The sequence below is a fragment of the Tupaia chinensis genome, unplaced genomic scaffold, assembly GCF_000334495.1.
Source record: "Tupaia chinensis unplaced genomic scaffold, TupChi_1.0 Scaffold144806_1, whole genome shotgun sequence".
Classification (NCBI taxonomy): domain Eukaryota; kingdom Metazoa; phylum Chordata; class Mammalia; order Scandentia; family Tupaiidae; genus Tupaia; species Tupaia belangeri.
In genome coordinates this window covers 2,925,431-2,936,512 of record NW_006204667.1, presented here as the reverse complement: position 1 = coordinate 2,936,512, position 11,082 = coordinate 2,925,431, and the positions used below count along the sequence as shown (strand labels likewise).

Below are 11,082 nucleotides of genomic sequence, written 5' to 3'. Positions count from 1 at the left end.
CCCTACGTGTGTGTATAGCCCTATTATTAAACCTCTCTGCAATATTCTGAGTTATATGTGCCACCTGTTCTCTATCAGGTTCTGTACTAAACACAATAAACGTTAGGCCAGGGGACTAGTCAGTGGGTATTGGTATGCTGCCAAAGGCCTTCTTAAAATACATATTTCTTTTAAAGTTTACTCATTCCATGAGTAAGAGAGATAGAGAGATTGAGATAGACAGCACTTCAATAAGGTCTTTTTTTGAGAGAGAGAGATTATTTTCCTATAGGGCATGTGTGCTTACTGGAGAGACAGAAAGCAAGAAATCACCCCCTGGGTGATTTCGAAATCTTCTCAGGATTTGAACCCACACAGACATGTGCCCGGTGTGTTTCAAGCATCCAGGTCTGAGACTTGAACCATGGTCAGCCATGTGGAAGTCCAGTGACCAATGTAACCAATACACCATCTGATGGTCCCACCGGTAAGGTCTTGATGCCATGATCCACTCTAGCCTCAGCCAGCCCTGTAAAAGGTGCATGCATGTAACCAATACACCATCTGATGGTCCCACCAGTAGGGTCTTAATGCCATGATCCACTCTAGCCTCAGCAGGCCCTGTAAAAGGTGCATGTTTGTGCCGGCATTCTCAGGGAGGTCTCCAGATGCAAACCCAGGACCTTCCTAAGTGGGTCCGCCTCACAGAGCACTGCATTTTACCACTGCACCACCTTCCGGCCCTGCTCTTGGCAACCTTCTACCATTTGTATTCCTTCCCCTCCTTTCCGTGTACTGCTTCTAACAAATGAGCCTGTAACTGTGCAGGAAAGACAGCCCTTGACCACGGTTCGAATCTCAGACCTGGTGGTTTAAAGCTCACACTGGTGCCCAAAATCCCAAGAGGAAAATGGAGGAGAAAGGACTGTGATTTGGCCATCTCCTTGAGAGGTGAATTCTCACTTCCCCTCTCTCTCTTTTCTGAGAGCGCTAGCGCCCTATGGCAAAAAAATTAAAAATTAAAAATTAAAATTAAAATAAACTAAAATGCCTTTATTTAATTTCGGGGTGAATTCTCACTTCCCCTCTCTCTCTTTTCTGAGAGTGCTAGCGCCCTACGGCAAAAAAAAATAAATAAATAAATAAAATAAAATGCCTTTAATTTCTTAAACCATACATTCTTCCAGAGCTGTCTTTGACTTACAGCTAAGAAGTACTGAAAGAAAAATGAACCGTGAATGGCTTTACTTGCACCTTTCCTTCCATCGTCATTTTTAGCATTTGTGTTTAACCAATGCAGGGAGGTAACGCTAGAAAGAAAGACCTGCGGAGTTTCCTTGGTCCTTTGTGTGCCTTCAAATGCCATTGACTTCACTCTGCATTCCAAGCAAGTTCCCTTCGGAAGGGCAACCGCACCTCAGGCTCGCGCTCTCACGAACTCGGTCACAGACTCAACACGCGTAGCTTGTACTCACTAGCAGTCAGTCCTGCTGCACTCCCATCCACGGATGGTCCACCAAAACTGTGTGCTCATGGGTAATTACAAATGCTCTGTGTGAACAGGGAGGCAAAGGCTGACAAATACATGAATTGCACATGTCTCCTCTGCTCGTGTGCACGCTCTGTGGTGCCATCAGGGTTTACTTACAAAATACAATTCAAAGATGAAGTTTATTTATTTATATATTGGAGAGGTTTTTGCTATAGGGCATGTGTGCTCACCAGAAAGACAGAGAGAAAAGCGACAAACCCCCCCCCCCCCCCGGGGCGGACGGCCACACCGCAATCCCTTCTCCTCCATTCTCCTCTCGGGATCTTGGGCATGCACGTACATGGGCCCAGAGTGAGTTTAAGTCACCAGGTCCAGGACTTGAACTGCAGTCAGCTACATGGGAGTCCAGCGACATAGCCATTACGCCAACTGCTGGTCTCCAAAGACGAAGTTATTAAGAATTTCAAGACAGCAGCCGAGAATTAGGCCATACATAAAGTCCTGCTTGTCAGATCCTGTGTGCTCCATGAAGCCAGCCTTCCCTGCATTGAATTTTGCTGAAATCACAACTTAATTGTTCTCCCATTTCCAGCTTCCCCTAATTCTGTATAGGTTTCCTTTGGCAACATTTCCTTTAATATATCCCTTGTGAACAAGTTTTTTTTTCTCAGGGTTTGCTTAGACTCTAACTTAAAATAGTTTTTACTGAAAATGTTCCTAAGAAGCTAATCTGAGATTCAGGAACTTGTTGGTCAAAGACTAATGAGAATCCCACCCTGACCCCCTAGGACACTGCTGGCTAGTGAAGTGTCACAGCCCTAGAATCCCGCAGCATTGAAGTGATTAGAATTTTCACCTCTATAATAGGGACAGAGGTGGAAGAAATTTCCCTCGCTTGTGAAGTGTCTCTCTTGATTGAGGGTTAGGAGGGAAATGTAGAATTAATTGAGTTTTGCCGGGTACTACCACTGTGTTAGAAAGAGAACATGGCAGGCTCGGGGGAGTTAATTATGAGCGTATGAGCGTGAACGTCGGAAATACTCTGTGACAGTGTCAAAAGAGACCCTCGCCTCCCAGAACTGGAGTCCGCCAACTCCAGACCCTGGGCCCAATCTGATCCTCTACTGCTTTGGTAAATAAAGTTTTACTGGAATACAACCGTACTTTTTCAGCCTGTGACTGCTTTCATGGTACAACAGTAAAGTTTAAGAGTAGCCACAAAACCCTATAGCCAGGAACCAGCAGTTAGCGTAATGGCTATGTCGCTGGACTCCCACGTAGTCGACCGCGGTTCGCGTCCCGGACCCGGTGGCTTAGAACTCATGCCAGGCACGTGTGCATGCGTGCCCAAGATCCTGAGAGGAGAACGGAGGAGAAGGGATTGCAGCGTGACCATCCCCCCTGGGGGGTGATTTCTCGCTTTCTGTCTCTATGTCTCTCTCTGTCTGTCTGGCGAGCACACACGCCCTATAGCAAAAACCTCTCAAAAAAAAAAAAAATCCTATAGCCCACAAGCCTAAAATATTTATGATCTGGCCTGAGCAGACAAGCAAAGGACTTTACTGTAAAAGTAGGAGAATTTCAGTGAAGGTTGAATTCATAGCTTCACCAAAATTCAGAGTCCTGAGAGAGGACTGAGACTTGGGAAGGAGACCTCTGGAGAAGACACACAAAGTTCATTCAATTGTCAGCTTTTTTTTGGGGGGGTGGGCGATTTTTGCTATAGGGGACATGTGCTCACCGGAGAGACAGAGTTAGAGAGACAGAAAGTGAGAAATCACCCCGCAGAGCAGATGGCCACACCCCGTCCCCTCCATTCTCCTCTCTGGATTTTGGGCACGCACGCACATACCCAGCATGAGTTCAAGCTGCCATGTCCAGGACTTGAACTGCAGTTGACTGCATGGGTGTCCAGCAACGTAACCATTACATCATCTGCTGGTCCCTGATTGCCAGCTTTTCCAGGAATCTTGCTTGCAAAATCAGCCTACTGTCTCTTGCTGGAAGGGAGGAGCATAACCTACCCCACCTTCTCTAGAACTATGCAGCGTCAGCAGGGGTCAGGTGCCCAGCAGGACACTGCTTGCCTCCCTCAAAATGACCTGCATCTTTCCCTGCGTCTCCTCATATGAGTTTCCCAGAGTTTTCATAACATGATGTCACAAACTGGCTTAATCAACAGACATTTATTCTTTCACAGTTCTGGATGCTAGAAGTTCAAAATCAACGCATCATTAGGACCACCCTCACCCCAAAGACTCTAGGGAAGATCTTTTCCTGCCTGCTCACCTTCTGGTGGTTGCTGGTGGTGCTTGGAGTTCCTGGTTTGTAGCTGCATCTCCGCCTCCGATTTCACAAGGCCTTCTCGCCTTGTCTATGTTCCTGTTCACCTCTCCTTCCTTGTATAAGGATATCAGCCCTGGAATTAGCTCTCACCCTGATCTCATTTAACCTGACTATATCTGGAAAGATCCTGTTTCCAAATAAGGTTATGGTCAATAAGGATATCAGCCCTGGAATTAGCTCTCACTCTGATCTCATTTAACCTGACTATATCTAGAAAGATCCTGTTTCCAAGTGAGGTTATGGTCGCAGGTTCCACATGAGCATGAACTTGGAGGAGGACGCTGTGCAGCCCAGGGCACCCCGATACCAGTAATTAGGCTCCAGTCTCCGCATGGCCCATCTGCAGAAATGGGGTTCTGCATAGAAACAGAGGGATTATACACAGAAGCGACGAGAGCTGGTCACCAGATGCCGGCATGAACCAGAACAAAACCCTACGCTGCTCTCTAGTCGAAGCCCTCAAATACCTCATTGCCAGCAGTATATAAGCCGTAATGACCAATGAGTTTCTCTCCACTGTGGCTCTGGCAGCCAGTAATTCTAGAAGGGACCAGGATCAGTAATGAAAATGAAGGGTTATTTGTGAGGCTGATCTTGTTATATCAAAGAAGTGAGAAAAGGAGATTATACACACGAATAGGAAGGAATGGTTACTTTCTATTTTTTCTTCTCTGCATTATTTATCATCCTACTTCTACACAGAATGTTCTTTACATATTTTTCAAGGTATGTAAATTCAAAAAAGTTTAATATTTAAAATCAAATGCTTTAAAATTTAATGTTATAAAATATAATCTATGCGTGGCATAAGTCAAAACATGGCTTAATAAAAGCCACTCACATTCATATAGTTCTTTAAATTCTCATTGGCAAAGCATTTCCACATATATAAAATTACTTGCCTGCTGTACTATTGGGTTGTCAGTAAAGTCATGATACATTTTTGCAAAGGAAAACAAAGAAAAAAAATACATCCTGACTTTTCTGACAACTTAATAGAAAAGGAAGAAACCACCAAAGCATAGAGATTTCCTGTACAGCCTCAGATAATATAAAATGAGGACATCTGATACCTTTTTTAAAAGTATGTTAGGTCGGGAACCAGCAGTTAGCGTAATGGCTATGTTGCTGGACTCCCACGTAGTCGACCGCGGTTCGTGTCCCGGACCTGGTGGTTTAAAACTCACGCCGGGCGCGTGTGCGTGCGTGCCCAAGATCCCGAGAGGAGAATGGAGGAGAAGGGATTGCGGCGTGACCATCCCCCCTGGGGGGTGATTTCTCGCTTTCTGTCTCTATGTCTCTCTCTGTCTGTCTGGCGAGCGCACACGCCCTACAGTGAAAATCTCTCCAAAAAAAAAAAAAAGTATGTTAGGTCAATCTGGTATACTATAGAGAGTAAAAAATCCTATTTCAACTCATTGAGGTATTTGAAAAGTGTTTATTTATTTATTTAACTAATTAACTTATTTCAACAGAGAGAGAGAGAGAGGCAGGTGCCCTGGACAGAGCCTTGCTAAAGCACAGCCCCAGCCCTAGCTTCCCAGGTAGCCAGGAGCACAGGCGCCCACAACCTACCCAGCAGGCTGAGGGTGCCCTGGAACCTGAACTCACACCATCCAAATGGCTCCAGCATCGCACAGCGGATCCCTGCTACTTGTGCCTTGTGCTTATTTTTTAATAAATATCAAGCCCTGTGCTAAGCTTGGGGATTTAAAAACAAATGAAATAGTCTTGGCTTTTACACACATGCACGCACACACACACTTACACGTGTATGTACAGTACAAGGAGTTTTATATGATAAGACATGCTGTTGAGGGGGCCAGCAGGTGATGTGGCAGTTAAGGCTTGAGTCCCAGACCTGACAGTTTGCTTTCTCACTTTCCCTCCCTCTCTCTCCCTCTGTCTCCCATCCACCTCTCTCTGTCTATCTCTGGCTGAATAAATAATAATAGTAATGATAAATAAAATTAAATAAATAATTATTTTTCTAAAAAAAACATATGCTGTTAATGAAAAGAGTACTCCGACACCAGAAAAAAAAAAGTAGTGATTAATTCCTTTTTTAAAGATTTATTTAGTTTTATTTATCATTACTATTATTATTTGTTTAATTTGCTACAGAGCATGTGTGCATGACAGCGAGAGAGAGAGAGAAAGTGAGGAAGCAACCTGTCAGGTCCAGAGCTCGAACCATGGTCAGCCATGTGGGAGTCCAGCACCTTAACCATCACGCCACCTGTTGGCCTGCCCTAGCTGTGATGTAGTGATTAATTCTGAATGACATAAGACCTCACAGAGAAGGTAATATATATATATAATGGGACTTAAAAATGTAACACGGATTTTAGGAGAGAGTGAAGGAAGTTTGGAAAGACGGGTTCTCGATCTGAGCAGAGGACAGTGAAGAGCAGAGAGAGAACTCACCCACAGAGACACATGAAACCTAACGGGGTGGGGGGTGTTCAAAAAGAAGCTACGAAGACGAAGGGAAGCCGGCCCAGCCTGGTGGTGCAGGGTAGCACAATACAACTCCGGGAGCCACTGTGAGGATCAGGATTCCTCAGGTTCCCAGGCTGGCCGGCACGCACAGGCTGCACCTAATCCAGGCTGAGGGAGCTAAGAGAGGACCATGCAGGAGACCCTCTTGAGGGTTCTTGTCTTTCTTAGGAAATAAACTTTAAAAAAAAAAAATACTAAGAAAGAAATGAGTTGTGAAAGTAGTGGAGAACAGTCTAGGTTTGCATTTTGTTAGAACAACATCAATTTTACTATGAATACTATTCAAGAAAAATCAAAGACCCTTAAGATAAGCAGAACACCTACCAGACATAGGGTTAATGGGGGAAATGTGGAATTAGTTGAGTTTTGCTGGATGCTACTGATATGCTAAAAAGAAAAAAGACAGGTTCAAGAATTCAAGAGTCTTCAAAGTCTAGCAGATGACATGACAAACTTTGTAATACAGAGAAGAAACTTTTGGGGTAAATTAACATGGGATCTTTAAATGTGTACTGTGTTTTATAGCATTGCTTTACATTACAGTTCATATATTGCATTTGCTTTATATCTATGCATTTTATTACTTTGGGGATAAACATTTATATGAAGAGCATCAATTTTTCTAAAATACGAGTAGCAGCAGTTGGCATTTAATATCACTCTAAAGAATCGTTTTCCTAACCTCTCTTTAGGGAACCACATTTTTTTAAATAGCAAAAGTTCAGAAAAATAAAGGCAAAAATCAGTATAGAGGAGTAAAAATTAGTGAGAAGGGCCTGGTACATACCTATCTCATTCTACTAGCAGAATTTAAATACAGCCAGATCTTAGGCTTCCATTTTATTTATGGTACACTTTAAGAAGCTCATTTGAGAGCAAGGAGCTTACTATAAAACTATATTTGACATTTTCACATAATAAAAGAATCTCTATCTCACTATCCACACATGACAGCAACTATATAACACATGTAAATGTTCTTTGTAAGTTGTATAGGGTTTCCCATATTCGGTAATAATAATAAGTGCTTACTGAGTAATATAAAATGATTAATTTAGGATAATTAAATAGAAATTATGCCATAAAAGCTATTAGCGATTATTCTGAGTACTAATTCTGTGTCAAGCACTGTGATAAGTACTCTCAGTACATTCTATTATTTAATTCTTTCGGCCACTCATGGGAGGTAAGTAGTGTCTTAAATTTACAACCAAGGAAACTGATCTAAAAGGCAGTCTGACTTATCCAAGGCAATAAAGGAAAGTGACATAGAGAAGGTACTCTACAGATTATATTCAAAAGGTCTGAACAGAGCAATGCTAATATCAAAGACCTAGGGGCCAGCAGGTGTCATGGTGGTTAAGGCACTGGACTCCCACATGGTTGACCATGGTTGGAGTCCCAGACCTGGTAGCTTAAAAATCACACCAGGCAAACATGCATGCATGCCCCAGATCCCAAGAGGAGAATGAAGGAGGAAGGACTGCAGCATGGCCATACCCCCTGGAGGGTGATTTCTCAGTTTCTTCTCTCTGTTTCTGTCTCTCTCTGGCGAGTACATGCACTCTACAGCAAGACCCTAAAAAATAGAATAAATTAAAAAATAAGACCTAGATAGCAACCATGAGGAGTCAATTATCAGAAAACAAATGTCCTGCTATATAAATGTGCAAAAGATTTGAACACCTTTTACCCTAAAAAATGACTGGAAAAATGCAAGTGGGAATGCACTCACCATCATTAAGCATTATGGGGATGCAAATCACAAACACAATGAAACACTAGTACACGCCTATTAGAAGAGCTTCAATTAAAAAATTAAGTTTACATTAGAAGTAAGTGACTGACAATAGCAAGTATTAGTAAAGATGGGAAAGGACTTGAACTCTCATACACCATTGACAAGAATGTAAAATGGTACCACCACGTCGGAAACACGCTTCAGAAGGTTCTTAAAAAGTTAAACATCCACTTACCACACGATCCAAGAATTCTACTTGGCTATTTACCCAAGAGAGATGAGAGCATGTGAGCACACAGGACCATCCATAACTGCTTTATTTTACATTTTTAAAAGAATCATTTATTTCATTTTATTTATTATTATTATTATTATTTTAATTTGCTATCGGGCACATGCTCTCACCAGAGAAAGAGAGAGAAATGTGAGAAAGAAAGCCGCCGGGTCTTGAGTGGTGGCCAGCCATGTGGGAATCCAGTGCCTTAACTACCACGCCACCTGCCAACCTCAACTACTTCATTTTAATAGCCAAAAACGCTAAACACCTAAAATGCCTGCCAGCAGGCGAAAGGGTTAACAAATGGTGGTATATCCACACACACTACAACAAGGACAGAGCGCCAAATAATTACGCTGAGTGGAAGAAAGGAGGCCAACAGGAATCCGGACTGCTGATACTATTCATTTGAATTCCAGAAAATGCAAACCAGCCTATACAGCGAGAAAAGACCAGCTGGTAGTTGCTTAGGGTGGGGGAGGACAGAGAGAGGCAGAAGAAAGAAAGGACTAAGCACGAACAGGGCTGAGGAAGGGCTGGGAGATGAACGTGTTCCTTGTCAGAACTCCGGTGATGGCGTCACAGATGTTTACACACGCCAGGCCCTTCTGAAATGTACGGCTCGAGTATCTGCACTTTAATGTATGTCTGTCACAGTGCCATAAGTCATTCAAATGCACTTATTTACTTTCCAGGTCTGCAACATATATTTTTCATCATTTTTTTTAATCTGTAAGAATTACCAACATTTTAACAATGGTTATCTCCTGGTACAGGAAGAACTAGGCATGTTTTGAGTTTTCTTCAGTGTTCATTCTCATTTTCTCAATAACCTACGACAATTATATATAGTCATTTTACATATATGATACATAAAATGAGTACCTTATAAAGCTGTCCTTTAGGAATATATGCATCTCTTGGGACCAGCAGGTGGCATGGTGGTTGAGGCGCTGGACACTCCCACATAGCAGACTACAGTTCAAATCCCAGACTTGGTGGCTTGCTTTCTCACTTTCCCTCTCTCTCTCTGTGTCTCTCTCTGGTTGAATTAAAATAATGAATGAATAAATAAAACTAAATAATTCTTTAAAAAATGTATTTCTGAATTAACAAAAGACAGGGAAATAGCATCAAGTTTAGAGCCAGAATGTGTGTGTGTGTATACATATATACATATATATGCATGTGTGTATATACATATATGTATATTGTATACACACATACATACACACATACATACAATATATATACACATACATACACATATACAATATACACACACATATATACACACATATATACAATATATACACACACATACATACATACACACATATATTATATATACACACACATACATACACACATATATACAATATATATACACACACATACATACACACATATATACAATATATATACACACGTACATACACACATATATACAAATATACAATATACACACACATACATACACACATATATACAATATACACACATACATATACACATATATACAATATATACGCACACATACATACATACACACATATATACAATATATACACACACATACATACACACACATATATACTATATACACACACATACATACACCCACATATATACAATATACACATATACATACACACATATACACACATACATACACACATATGTACAATATACACACATACATACACATATATACAATATACACACACATACATACACACATATATACAATATATACACACACATACATACACACATATATACAATATATACACACATACATACATACACACATATATACAATATACACACACATACATACACACACATATATACAATATACACACATACATACACACATATATATACACACACATACATACACACATATATACAATATATACACACATTTATATATTCATCCTCCTTTTCTACAGTTTCTGATTTCTTTACAATAAAGATAAATTTTACATTAAAAATAAAATATGTGCTTTCAAAGAAAGCACTGTCTTGTTACAAACTCCTGAAAACTTGCCCAGCGGACCGGCAACTATTTCCCTATTTCTACTTGTTAAAATTAACAGGCCTGCGGGAACCTGGAGCTTAGTTAAGGTGCTGGATCCCTCATGGCCTTTTGAGCAGTTGCAGTCCGGGACCTGGGGACTTAAAAATCACCGTGGGTACTGCGTGGTCCCCAAGATCCCAAGAGCGGACTGGAGGAGAAGAAAGCAGCGTGGTCTCGGTGGGGTGTGTTGGGGGCGGGGGAGTCTCCCTTTCCCTCTCTCTCTCTCTGAGCAGCTCATATGCCCTCCAGCAAAAACTGAAAATAGTAATAGCAATAATAATACATAAAAAATGAACCATTTTGGCCATTTCCAAGCACCCTTCTCACCCACAAGCTGCTGGGGACTTGTTCGCCCTTTCCCCAGCTCGCCTCCCCTCCCCGCCCCTGGATGGCCTCACAAGAAGAGCTGGGGGTGGGAGGGCCAGTCCTGGTGTCTACTCCCTTGGGGGCATTTTTAACTCGGGTGAAATCATACATCACAAACGTCCAGGAGCAACAAATAAACCTGGCGTCGAATGGAGGACGTAACTGCCACCCAGGGGTCAGCCTTGCTCAGAGGCTGGCGCCCACCGGGCCCCAACCGCGACCAGGGCGCGCGGCAGCACGCCCCGCCTGGAACTCCGCGCCCTGGAAGGGAAGGGGCGTGTGACGGAGCCGCTGTC

At 42.2% G+C, this 11,082-nt stretch overlaps 1 long non-coding RNA gene across 2 annotated transcripts in view; it reads right to left on the bottom strand.

The window, feature by feature from the left end:
* The window catches only part of LOC102486733 (uncharacterized), a 51,611-nt gene extending 40,535 nt beyond the window's left edge, over positions 1 to 11,076 (bottom strand). The window contains exon 1 of one of the 2 annotated variants that reach the window (XR_337234.1): positions 10,896 to 11,076. This is a non-coding gene — a long non-coding RNA (uncharacterized LOC102486733). Of the gene's footprint in view, positions 1 to 9,222; positions 9,293 to 10,895 lie in introns of those variants that run through there. The other variant, XR_001369668.1, reaches the window with a different exon arrangement.
* Positions 11,077 to 11,082: the final 6 nt, after the last annotated feature.